The sequence below is a fragment of the Poecilia reticulata genome, linkage group LG13 (assembly GCF_000633615.1).
Source record: "Poecilia reticulata strain Guanapo linkage group LG13, Guppy_female_1.0+MT, whole genome shotgun sequence".
Classification (NCBI taxonomy): domain Eukaryota; kingdom Metazoa; phylum Chordata; class Actinopteri; order Cyprinodontiformes; family Poeciliidae; genus Poecilia; species Poecilia reticulata.
Genome location: NC_024343.1, coordinates 10636351 through 10650220, shown reverse-complemented (window position 1 = coordinate 10650220; position 13870 = coordinate 10636351).

Below are 13870 nucleotides of genomic sequence, written 5' to 3'. Positions count from 1 at the left end.
TATATCTACATATAACCATATATAAACTTACATATATCAGCCGCACCGGGCTACAGGCCACTGGTATCTCTGCCGCTCTTGGTTTCCCATAAGGACCCAGCAAAGAGCAGCGTCCTAATAACTGCTGGATATATTAAGGACGCAGTTCTCCGTCTCCAAATCCGGTTTTGTTCACGCCGAGTTTACGTGCAGCGGCTTTATTTTCCTCCTGTAGTGCCAGATCGATACTCCTCAACTTAGAAGCTGCATCATATGAGTTTGAAAACATGTCTCCATCGTGCCTGCTGCTAGCATGTGCTTGTTCTAAATGAAAATTAGCGCGTTCTTCTTTGATTTCAAATTTTGGCTTGCAATGATTCACTTCCTGCTAAAGAGCCCCCTGGTGGTTCAAGAAAAATCCACAGAAAAGCTGCATGTTCAAAGTGTAAGAAAAAAGTAGCAGCTTATAGTCCGGAAAATACGGTAGGTGAAATTGGATAATTTCCACGGCACACCTGATGATCACTCACGGTACACTAGTGTGCTGCGGCACAGTGGTTGAAAAACACTGTCGTAACATATTGAAGTTCTCTCTGGTTCCCCAGATGAGTTGATTAATTGGAAAATATGAAACAGAAAGGTTGTATTTTAGTTGCAGGTTTTAGTTTATTTCTGTGATCTAAGAAATAAACCAATAGGAGATTGACAAAAAAGCAGAATAGCTACTTTATAAATAGTTTACATGTTTATGTTAAGGTTTTCAATTAATCTTTGCAAAAACATGCCAATCCATGTTGGTGGTCAGCTCTGCGTGGTGCTTTGTGTCATTACTCTTGGCTTATCCATATCTTTAGAGTAATGCATATTTAACATGGATTGAGCTCCTGTTATCTGTAAGAGAGAAAAAAGTCAGAGAACCTCTTGCTGTAAATAATATATCAGAGATGTCCAAATATCTAAGGACAAGCCAACGGGTTTATGAAACATCGCTTTACATTGTGTAAATTATTAATGTCACTCCTAATTCAAGTTTGTACACTTACATTTGAAGGACACTGAACAAAAGGCATTTGTAATGTGTTTAGAAGGACATGTCAGAATAATGTTTGGTTGTTTCTTTTTAAAATTGGCCACATTTTGAAACACGCTCACACACCAGCTCTGCCCAAGTCAAAGCTAGATGTTAAAATAACTTGACAGTGAAGGTAAATTGTAGCAGACTCAGAAATGGTTTTGGGAAAAAAAGAGAAAAAAAAAACTTAGTCCCAGGTCTTCATTTAATTACTTTCCCTTTCAATAATCCTGATAACCCATAGCAAAATTAAATTACTTTTTCCACTTTCCCATTTTGAATCCAGGGAGCGTAGTTCAGCAGTGAAAATGCATACCTAATAGAAAGCATTTCCAATGACAACCTGAGAAGTTTCATTGGTGTTCCTGAACTTTCACAGTGTGCAGATCCTGTTTGGTCAGATTACATTTTTTTTCCCTTTAACTTTTGGTGAACAGCTGTTTTGACTGATTACCCTTTTGCCTAAGTTGAAACCCAAGAAATGCTTCCCTGAATTTCAATCCCAGGACAATTATAATTCAATTCACTATGTAGCATATGCCAGCTCTTCATTACACCAACGTGCCACCCCGATTTCCCGGATGAAGACCACTCAAATTCAAGTTGCCATGTAACCAACACATTCTGTGCTTTCCTCCAACACTAGGCCTTTTATACTTTTCACCATTTTACTGCTGCCAATAACTTCTTCTACAATCATTGCAGGCAGAAATAGTTTTCCCTCTTCAGCAAAACTAGAAGCAAACCAAGTGAGTTCTTTGTAGTGAGAAGCAAAGTCAAGCTATCTGAATTATGTAGGACTGTTTGAACATTCAAAGCAGATCTTGCTGGCTTGCATTAACTTTAAAGCCGGAAAGTTCAGATCCATTTATTTTCTCGTCAGGCTTAGCATGTATATCAGAAATCCGGATTTTACAGATACACAGTCCATGGGAAGATAAAGACACCTCGCTGTTAAAGAACTGGATGAAATGTAAAGAGGGTCAAAGGTTTAATAGGTAGAGTGCTTAAGAAATGATAAAACAAACCCTGGTTAGTCTTAATACAGTGATGGGAAGTCATCTGAGAGATCAAAGTTTTACAATTTCTGAGTTGTGTCTGCAGTGTCTCATTGTCATAATTTTATAATATAATAAGCCGTGTAATTGGTCAGTACCTAACCATTAACCTTGGTAAATAACAGCTGACTGAGTATTTGAGCTGAAATGTTTCCTCAAATGATTCCTGGATTACAAAATTCCAAGGGAAAATTTCTAAACCAATGCAGTGACTTTCTAGCAGTGACATATTTCAAGTGGGACAATTAAGACCCATAATATTCTTTCAATTAAATGTAAGTGTTAGAATTGATTTTATAGTATTACTAGCTTACGGTGGTGTTCGCTTGCTCTATTTGTCAGATTTGTTTGTGTCCTTAGGCCTTCCAGACCCCTTAGGTCTTCTGGAGAGCGTGTTTTGTTTATACTTAAAGTGACAACCAAAACACAGGGTGAGGCATATTTTTCTTACCATGGCCTTTAGCTGTGGAACATCCCTCCTGAGGACCAGAGAGCAACAGAGAGATGTTTTTAAAAACAAACTAAAGATGCACCTCTTCAGTCTGCAGTTGGTGCAGATATATTGTGCATTCTTGGTTATCATTTCTGTCAGACTAGGCCTAGTATGTTTCAAAACTAGGCCTAGTATTTTTTTTTTGTAAGACCAGCCAAATTACAAAAAAAAACAACAACATACAGTTAGAAAAATACAATATGTAAATACTCAGGGCAATACTTGATTTGCGTACTTAATTACCAAACAAGCTGATAACTGCAAATCTACTGAATAACACCCAGCTTAACTGCCTCGTGACTTATTGGTGAGTTATCAGGTCCATCCTGAACTAATTTACCTGCTGGTAGCCTCAACAGGGGGAGGCAGAGCCTACAGAGGCTTCGAATTTCCTGGCATCCATGGTGGCCAATGATCCAGTTGACTCCTGGTCATTCCTCTTCCCTCTAAACTTTTTCATTTGTCATTTGGAGAGTCATTCTAAAGTTTTGCTGATCACCTAAACTAGGGCAATTGCGGACCTATATGAACCAGTCTGATACAGTCTTAGTCTTGAAAGCATTAGCCACATAGTTTTACAAAGCCATAAGGGAAAAGCATATTGCCTAGTTTCATTAATTTAATTTAGATTTTTCATTCTGACTCTCAACATTTATGCAAACAGTAAAAACTGGTTTTCTAAGTCCACAGTTTATTTCTGAGAATAGCTAGAAGCTCAGGCAGGTAGCTATTAGAACTGATAAATTATGCAACAGCGTTATCACGCTGACTGTCAACAGCTAGAAATAATTTGTTATTGCATAGCAGTACATTTGAGTCAGAAACATTTCTGTACACAACTGTGTATGCGCTCCCATCAGTTGGAGGTTCCTTAAGTGCGAGTCATTTTTATGATTGTCGCAGGTAATCGAGCTTCAAAATTCAGTTTTCGACTTTGATGTGTGTGATGCGAGCGTGTATGCATTTATTAGATGGTCCAACTAGACGTTTAAAACTGTCTCCTTGGGGGGCCATTCTGATTGCTCATGATAAAGACAAATGAGCTGACAGCAAAGAGCTTTGCTCAAACCACTTGACAATTCGCACATCTCCATCAGCGCCCTCCCTCTAAAACACACACACACACACACGCATTAATGGCATGTTTGACTTGTGCTAATCATGGGAACAGACTAAGGTGGGCTTGTATGAAAGTCCAATTAGAGGAGGCAGTTCAATCTGTTTAAGAATAATGACAGCAATACAGAATGCTCTGCCTGTTTTCCCACAAATTCTCTTTCTTCCTTTTACTATTTTTACTTGCACAATCAATCGATATTTGCATTTATCAGGGATGTTAAGATATTCTGCTCCTGTGTCCCAGTCACACAGCAACTTGAAGGACTTTGACTAACTAGATGAGGTTTTGTAAATAGATGATGAGTCTACTAGACTAACAAAAGTTAGAAAAAGAATCTTTCTTTTTAATCTCTATGATATCATAGCCTGTTCATTACACTGTGGCAACCTTGGTTTCAGTATTCAGTACAAATGCATTTGTTCCACATAAAAACTCCTGTTTGCAGATCCCTGCTTAGTTATAAGACCAAAGATAGTCTATAACCAATTTTTTACACCATTCTTTGGACCTACAGTTTCTCTTTATTGACAACAAAGAGGATGATATTACTGTCTGTTTTATTAATAACATGATGAAAAATGTCTTCTGCCCAGGTGCCTGAACAGTATCCTCATCCACTTTTTAACTCAAAGAAAACTGATCACACCCTGTAGGGCCTGTTAATTACAAATCTACTTTCACTGGCAAGGAAAAAAATAAATAAATGGGCTTCTTCATAAGCATGTAACAGTCTACCAAAAGAAAAATGACAGAGGTTGAATCTCTGTCAAATAAATAGTGTCTTACAACTGTAAATTACTAGATCCTCACATGCAACATTTCCCAGAGCTATACAATTAGTCCACTCTGTCTATTGTATTTCATAAGCTGTAAATTAATTATACTCATGGGTAATTCATCTGAAGAAATGTTTTTGGGTTTTTTTCTTTTGGGGTGCCATGGTGAGAGGCAGGCCAGCAGCCTAGGAGAAGGGATGGTTATTAGGTGATTTTCTGTTTTTTTTGTTTTTTTGTTGTTTTTTTTGTAAATAGTCTTTTGTCCAGTTTCTTTGCAATCTTGTGTTTTATAATGAAATACAAAACCTTTTCCCCCAAGATCTGTCTGTTTAAAACATGTTGTCTCCCATTTTAAAAGACTTGCCTAATCATAGATTTAGAAAAATTGGTCACATTTGATCTATGTACCTAAAAAGGAGATAATATAAAAAAGAACTCATATTCTAAAATCCTAATTTAATGCGAAAAACCTCCAGGGCAATGATGGTGTAAATCTGCTTCATGCACCAATCTATCCTGTCAGTTTACATCAGTTTCTTTAACCGTTTCCTTTTCTTAAATGGTGCTGAAAACACATTGCATCAAACAGTATTAAATATTATCTTTACAATTCAACAGCAAGTGGTATCTTTTGTCAAAATGTGTATCATTGCAAAGAGGAAAATGCAAGGGGAAGGTAGATACGGAATCTCCCAAAAAAGGCCAGAAACACACACCCAAACACACTCATACACAGATAGAAGTGATTGCTCACTCTGCTCAACCCTGACCTCCACAGTAATATCTGGTCTTTTGCCGCCCACTTTCTCACCATGGAGACGTCAATCACAGAGTTGGATGGCAAGAATTTTAGTGGATACATTGCAGAGCTACTGCTTTAACTGCGTACTGTGAACAGACGCCAGGGTAGGCAATTCTTGTATCGAATGCAAAGTCATTGCTGATAGAAATCATCAAGCTTCCTGTCTGGGACTTTGAGAACAACTTTTACATGCTTTGAAAGGATTGGGGATTTTTGTTGTTTTGAAAAAAAAATGATCCAATAAAATTAAAATACAGTGAACTGATACCCTTTTTTTGTGGCTTAAGATTTTTTTGATGACCCACCTTCCTGCGGGTATAAGAAGAAGTCTTTAGGGGTTTTTGCACAGTACTGAATATCTATCTTTTACTTTAATTTCCTCTCACCTACAGTGTAAGACCCATTTTTTCCAGATAACTGCACACTGACTTGCAAACAGGCACAGCAAATTAATCATTAAAACTACGCGTAAGCATCTTTTTTTACCATTAGCATTTGTTATGCCCTCACTAATATTTGCATGGTGGCTAACTAGTTACCCTATCTCACCCTGTTCTCTTCATGTACCAGGAGGATAATGGTGTTGTTATTACTGCATCTCCACATCCTCTCATTTACTCCAAACAATCTTCCCTGTAGTTTGCATAGTAAAGTACTAAAATGGTAGAGAGATTGCCAGGGGCCGCATAGTTTTTGCAATTAACCTCCAGAACTGCAAAGTAAGGAGAATTAGACTAGACTTCAGCTTTAATTACAAAACAGCAGGGAGCTGCACCACACATGAGCAGACAATATACAAACACATTTATAAACACACACTCCAAAGCATGTATGTGTTTTTATGTATGAATTAGGAAATAGCCTCAAAAAAGCATATGTGCAGTAGTTATATTATTATAAAATAGCTACATGTATGGAATAACACAGATTCTGCATGCATACAAGTCAAAAATGGGTTTAGCAACATTTTTATTAATAACATCTCAAGTACCGTATTTTCCGCACTATAAGGTGCACTGGATTATAAGGTGCACCTTCAATGAATGGCCTATTTTTAAACTTTTTTCATATAAAAGGCGCACCGCATTATAAGGCGCATGGAATAGAGGCCCAACTGCTTTCTGGGCAACACAGACCAACCGGCACGCTGCCGCCGCAGTCTCTTTTAACGGTATCAGTATGTTGCAAGTTGAATGAGACAAGATGCTCTGCGTGTCCTGATGCACAACATGTTGCCTGTAGCATCGCTAAGCAGAAAATGGTGGTTCAGATACGATTTAAGTTCAATCAGAACACGCGATGGTAGCGTCAGCAACACTGAAGGTCTAATTTTGATCAGAATGTCCAGCAAAGGTGGCTCATGAAGCCAAAGTGACTTATATTTTCTGTTGTAGGTTTGGATTAATGTTGGTTTGTGTTCACACCAGAAGTGAACTGCACCAGAGTTTGCATAGAAGCAAACTGAGACCGCCTCGAAAAGTGGGTCTCAGTCCGGATGTTTGGTCCGCACCAGGATTGCCTTCACAACTCTACAAAAAGGAGTGGACCAACAGGGGAGACGAACTTTTTTTCCGTTTAAAGCGTACTAAATATGCCAGGTGTGAATACACCCTTAGTCTTTACCTGCTCATTACTCTTCCTCAGTTGTTCAGACTTCCCCTAACTAGACTGACTTCGTTTTCATGTCGCTAATCAAACCTCCTCTGTATTTAACCTGACCGGTTCTCATTGTTCCTTGTTTGATTCTTCGATTATATCCTGACCTGTTTCTTGTCTTGTTCCTGCTTGTAGATTTTTATTATCATTAAATCGTTCCATCTCCATGCTGCTGCCCAACGACTGTTTGTATTGTAATCAACTCTAAAGGCTTAATACCTGATGCTATTTAATCACTTTTTTTCATCCCTTAATTTGTTTGAAACCCAATTCCCTACATTTGTATTGATGGTATGCTCAACATGTAATATATTTTTTATTTGATTTTTAATGTTTTCTTGTCATTGATGTGTGGCATGTTTTCTGTATTTTTTTCTTTATCAAGATGGCTTCAAATATAGATGTAATCCCATTTAAATTTTCTAATTAAATAATTTCAAACAGAAAACTCTAGAAATGACAGTTAATAATGCAGTAATTTGTCAACTATTATAAAAAAATGCACAGAGAAACACGATTGAAGCCCAAACATTTGATGCGCAAATGATAACATAGCAGACTTTTCACAAATATCACTATGCCCATTTCATTTTTTGATTAAAGTCTTGGCTAGTGATATCTCAGCATCTTTCAAGGTTGTGAGACACATAAATATTGATAAATGCAGGCTCACGGCATTCTCTTTGCTCTTGCTGCATTATGAATGACATCACAAAACATTAGGTAGCTGGGTAATGATAAGAGCACAGTACTGTTGGCTTGATGAGTTATGCATGAAAGGACTTCTTTCAGCCCTTACTCAGTTTCAGTTGCAGTAAAGCTTGTTTGCTTAAAGCCGTTTCATGTGTGCCATTGTGAGACCTTTTGTGTGGGCCGTTTTGACATCGCAAACTTCAATTTCACAAATCTGAAATCCATTACTCGGTGCTTATTTTTGCTTGTGCCAAGACACTTTTGCCTGGGGATGCCTGTAAGTGGTTTCGTCACATACTACCGTGTTTTTTTGTTTTTTTTTTGCATGTTTTTGTTTACTCTGAATGCAGGAATTTATGAATTGGCACTCACCCCTTTACTATTGCTCATTTAAATGTATTCATATGGTGATGTTGGATATGAGGAACATGAGGAAGCAAGGCAGCTGGAGCTGCTGATACTAACAGCATGTGGGAAAAGAGGTTTTTTCCTAAAGGATTTATTTTTAGCAACACCTAAAAAAATTGTCAGACAGCATTAATTTCTTCAAACAGCAAAATTATTTTCACATTGAGCAAAGAAAAGCGATTTAGTCTTATTTAGTTTTCCTAAAGGCATACATGGAAACATAACTACGTGAGCTAGCTAGCACTCTCATTATTTCACACACTAGAGAGGGTCAAAGTTTCACAAAAAGATTATTCTTTGACATAAAAACCAGGCTGCACAGAAACCATGATGACGCCAATTGCAATTCTAAGGTAAAATGCAATAAAACAGGCTTATCATTTACAATATATTCAAAATGTGACTCTCCTGTATCTATTACTCAGTATCTGGAAAAGACTGCAGCAATGATAAGGACAGGGTTATGAAATCTTGTTCGTGTTTTTTAATGGCTGTGCAGCAGTGTGGTATCTAATAGGCCATTAAAAACCTTGTTCTCCTTTTTAAAACATTCTTCTTGGATCATCGAGAAAATGCAGTTATGAAACAGCCTACTTACACCCATGCAAAGCCACGATTTCTTTAGTAGAGTGATCTAATTTTCTAAATCAGAACAAAAGGAACATGTAGGGAAATTCTGAGTGGTAATAGGTCACGCTGATAATTGCAGAAAGCAATTTTATCATTCTTGCTGGAGAACTGAGTTTGTCCTCAGTGATACAACATGCTCAAAAACCGATGGTAAAAACATTACTTTCTGAATGCCTTGCAAAAAGATTATTCATATAGCCTCTACTTCAAATTTTACCATGTTGCAACAGACTAATTTGATGAAATAACAATTAACAATTAAGCCAAAACTATACAAAAAATATCTAGCTTGCAATTAGATATATAAAAAAATGTTTTATTTACCAAAAGCTCCTCAAGTGAGTTTTAGTTTCACATAATTAAAATTCTGTTTAAGAAATCTCATTTTAAGTGCCTTTTTCTGTCCAATTATTAATTGGTTAATCCAAAAAATAAACAACAGATTATCTCTTGACTTTACTGATGGTAATCGAGCAGAAAGTACAGAGATTTTAACATCTTGATCATAGAAGTATTTCTTTTAGCTGCAGATGCATCCTTTGCAACAAATGATAAACCATTCACCAAAGAAATTGTTATTGTATTTTAGGCTGAAAACACAATTTTATTACCTAAAAAATTAACTGAATTGTTTATTTACATATTTCCATGTATTTACAATACTGTATAAAAAGGCTTAAGTGGTAAAATGACAAATCTGCAGAAAATGAAATTTTTTTTGGTTTAATGATTACAATAGTCGATTACTAAAATAATTGTTAGTTTTATGTAGCAGTGCACCACAAAGAGTGGCATAATTTTGAAGCTGAAGGAAATAAATACATGCATTTCAAACAATACATTTATACTCAGCAGTCTAACAGGTTTTCTTCCAGTATTGTTCTGTAATTTCTTCCATACATAGCAAAACGGACGGTGGAGTCCGGCGACGACAGGCACTTTCAATTCTGTAACAAAAGTATGTTTTTATCTTTTTTTTTTTTCCCCAAAATCTTTCTCTTTCTTACTGTTTATTCAATGACACATGCCGATTTTATGTTTTTCTTAAATTATGTAAAGCACCTTGAAATGCCTTACTGCTGAAATGTGCTATACAAATAAAATTTGATTGATTGATTGATTGATTGATTGATTGATTGAAAATGCTTGTTGACCAATATGTTGGACTTCCAGTGTTATATTTTTACCAAAGGTAACTGGTTTCCTTAAAAGTCAGTGAGTGGGAGAGCATTCATGCACTTGTCCCCATGTTAGCTGACCTTCATTTAACAGCACTCATTTTGCATCTGACAGTAACAAAGTCTAAGTCTATGTAGGTCAGAGAACAGTTGGTGGCACATGATTATTACAACAGTAAAAAATTATGGCGAGGTGATAATTGCTGCTGTAACCACAGTCTGTAATGACATGGTGTCTGTGTATGTGTGACCATGCTTTATGGGCTGAGTCGGGTTCGCTTGCCTCTTCAACACTTTTTTTTTTTAAGGTTTTATTGGCTGTAGTGGCCTTTATTTGATAGTTAATTGACAGGAAGGTGGGTATTGAGAGAAGGGAAGACATGCGGCAAAGGTCGCCAGGCCGGGAATCGAACTGACGACGGCCGCGCCGAGGACTAGGGACTCCATATGTGGGTTGTGCTTAACCCCTGCTCCACCACAGCACACCCCGCCTCTTCAATACTATGACTAACATTCAGGACAAATGGTTCTAAATGTCAAACCTGAATGATGACCAAGTGTCTTAAGCTGGTAATATCAACAAGGCAAGTATAGACAGGTACAGAAGAGAAACAGCACAAACAAACTGCAATTGACTGAACGTACGCTCCACAGCCAAAAAAATGAACTGGTGGACCTCCTTCACACTGAATAATGGCAGATGTTGTCCATGGGTCAATCTTATGCAAGCATTTAATTTATTTAAAAGTACAACACTTCTGAAGTTAATACTGATTTTGATGATTCTTGTGAGTTAAGGAACTTCATGAAGCCAAGTTTTAACATTTGTTGAAGAGCAAAAATAACCACCTGGTTAGAGATGAATGTAGCTGAATTAGAAGCACAACTAACAGCACAAAGGTCACTCTCACCTCTGTTTGTAGACTGATTTAACAGCAGAGCGCTTCGTCGCAGTTTCTGTCAACGTCAATGACATAGTGCAGGGTTTCCGCCAGTGTATTATCAGCCTGGCGGCCCACCATGCTTTACTAGCCCCGCTGCCAGACTAAGCGTTGCTTGTTTACATTTCTAGGGAGAAAAAAAAATAATCACTTTTTTTTGTTTAAAGCCGGGCTGCAAGCATCTCTTTTCCTCTTAGCATTTCACTAGCAGAGCAGATGTATTCCTACAGGATAGGTTTATAATTATAATAGGTTTATAGTCTATGCATTTAAACCCGACAGCGCGGACCAATCACACAGCTGGTGCCTCTGTGCTTTGCCTCGCGCGCTGCCGTTGCTTTATCTCAGAACGGATCGCGCACGCCTCCTTTCACTCAAACTGGACACCTGTATGGATATTTACATCAACTTACTGTGAGGAATTCTGATCTTTGGAGAACTCTAGGTAAGAGTTTAAAACCCGCCGCGTCATCTCTGGTTGCGCAGCTCAATGTGAACTGCAGGAATAACTTGTAGCGAATTCAGAGGTCGCGTTGTGGAGTGGTGAGAATGATTTATTTTTGTGAACGAACAATTATATGTGGCGTTTACATCTCCCTTCCTTGTAATGTTTATGTCTGTGGTCCCGGTTGGCCTGAGCGTTTGTGGATAACGAGCAGCGCTAACCTCATCATGCAGGTTCAGCCCGGTGAAGAGCTTTCGCGCTCTCCTCGGAGTCACGTATCACGCTGATTTTATATTATTTTATTATTTTTTTTAGCATTATTTTTCCGGTTACACGATGCATCAAACCATATCAAATGCATTGTCTACTTAGAGTTTATGCGCGCGGCGCACGGAGATCTGAGAAACTCGTCCCATAAACTCGACCAACCAGAATAGTTTCTGTGACACTTATTAAAAACTCAACAGACACGAAATGGAAGAGCTACTAAAGCCACATTAGCAGTATTGAATTAAATCTCCCTTTTGTTGCGCATTTCTGCACAGTGCAGCGGATTTACACATCATGCAGGGCCGGTCCAAGGCTGGATGAAGGCTGGAGCAGAATTTGACTTAGGGGCCCCTTTTGTTGCTAAAAATATCAGCACCTCTAACAGCTTCTGTGTTAGATTTAGTGAAATCTGGGGGAAGGGAGTAGTTTAATTGGCCAGCCTAAAAAGCAACACGTTATAATCGCAGTTTACTAATTTGTATTTGTGAATTCAAAGATTAAACTCACAGCATCAGGTTGTTGCTATGGTAACATAACAACTATGAATATTGTTCTTTGAAGTTTTACAAAGTAAACTTGCCAGCTCCTTAAAATCTTGTATTTAAATGTTAAACAATTTAAAATCATTTATGTATGCCTAAACAATTGAATCAAATTTAACAGCATTGATAATCTCAATAAACAAGTGTTACATTTATGTATCTGTGGTCTGTTTTAAAATATTAGTGTTTATGTGGCCCCTGAGGCCCTGGGGGGGCCTGATGGAGCCGCTGACTTAATTTGGATTAAACAGAAGTGAAAATTAGGCCTGTCACAATAAACGATAAATCAATTAATCGCACAATAAATTAAACCTATCAACCTCATTTTAATTATCGACTTTATCGTCTCTTCCTGCCTTTTTTCTTTCTGTTGATGACACTGATTGAAAAATGGCTCAGCTCCGGTGCTCTGCACTGACCCTCCCTTCCTCATTTCCTTAGTGTAATGTCCAGCACACACTACACGAGTTGTCGGCCCATTTTCTAAACCTGAGACACATTAGCCGACAGAAATCCTAGGTATAACGGTTCGATCGGGTTCGTCATGCCGTGTGGTGTCCAGCCACATGGGCACAAAATAATGGCTACAAGTCCAGTTAACTAATTTTAAAATTAGGCATTAATCAATGCTTTATTAGAATCTACCTGTGATGCATGTGGCTAGAGTCAGCGTAAAGTCCTGACTGAATGAAAATCATAACCTATTTATGTCACGTTAACGAAGAACAGCTGCAAACTTACCGGGTTTATCAACTGCGGTAGCAATTTGGCTCCAACTCCTCCCCTTGTCATTTCTATATTCTTTGCATGAAATGTTGAATAAACATGAATGTTGTTTCTACATATCATCTCCAAGTGTATCTGTCTATGGCAGGAAATCGCATGCGTTATTAGTCATTTCCATTAAATCAGTGTACATTATCGTTATTATCATTATCGTTTATCACAATATTTTTTTAGACAATCGTCCAGCAAAATTTGTTATCGTGACAGGCCTAGTGAAAATTTGTTGTTTTTAGAATTGCGGGTTTAAATAGCATTTCACTGGAGATGTTTTCCTGTAACATATAATTACACAGTAGTACTTTTACATTTCCTGTCACCTTAACATCTTTTAATACAAAAACACGGACGCCCCGACCACCGGGCTTAGCAAGTTTTCTGGGGGAAACCCTGGAGTGGCCAGTAAAGTCTCCAGTCCTCATCAGAAACAGTGCACTGCAAAAAGTCCCCTTTCAAAAACAAGAAAAAAAAGTACAAAAATAGGGTATAATTTTCTTAAAATAAGAAAAATTATCTGCCAACAGAACAAGAAAATTTATCTTGTCAAGATTTTCTAAAACAAGAAAAAATATCTAACCAAGATAAACCTACAATATCTTAAAATTAGTGTATTTTTACTTAAAACAAGCCAATTTTACTTATACGAGTAAGATATATTATCTTATTTTAAGAAAAATTATCTCAAGTAAAGAAAATGTTACTTGACACTGAATTTCTTGAAATAGCTTAAAAAATTCTTATTTTAAGAAAAATGCTCTATGTATTAAGAAAATAAATCTCATATATTCTATTTGTATTAGTAAAATTGGCTTGTTTTAAGTACAACTGAATTAACCGTTAATGAGGGCAGTTAAATGATCTCTGGCGTTGCCGTTAGTGATGTGCGGATTGATACTGAAATATCGATTCTTCCGATACCAGAACTTAATTCTTTAAAATCTATTGTCAGATCCAAGGATCAATACTTTCAACATTTTAGTAATTTGAGATAATGTAGATTAACAAGAGCACGTTAGAAAGTAAC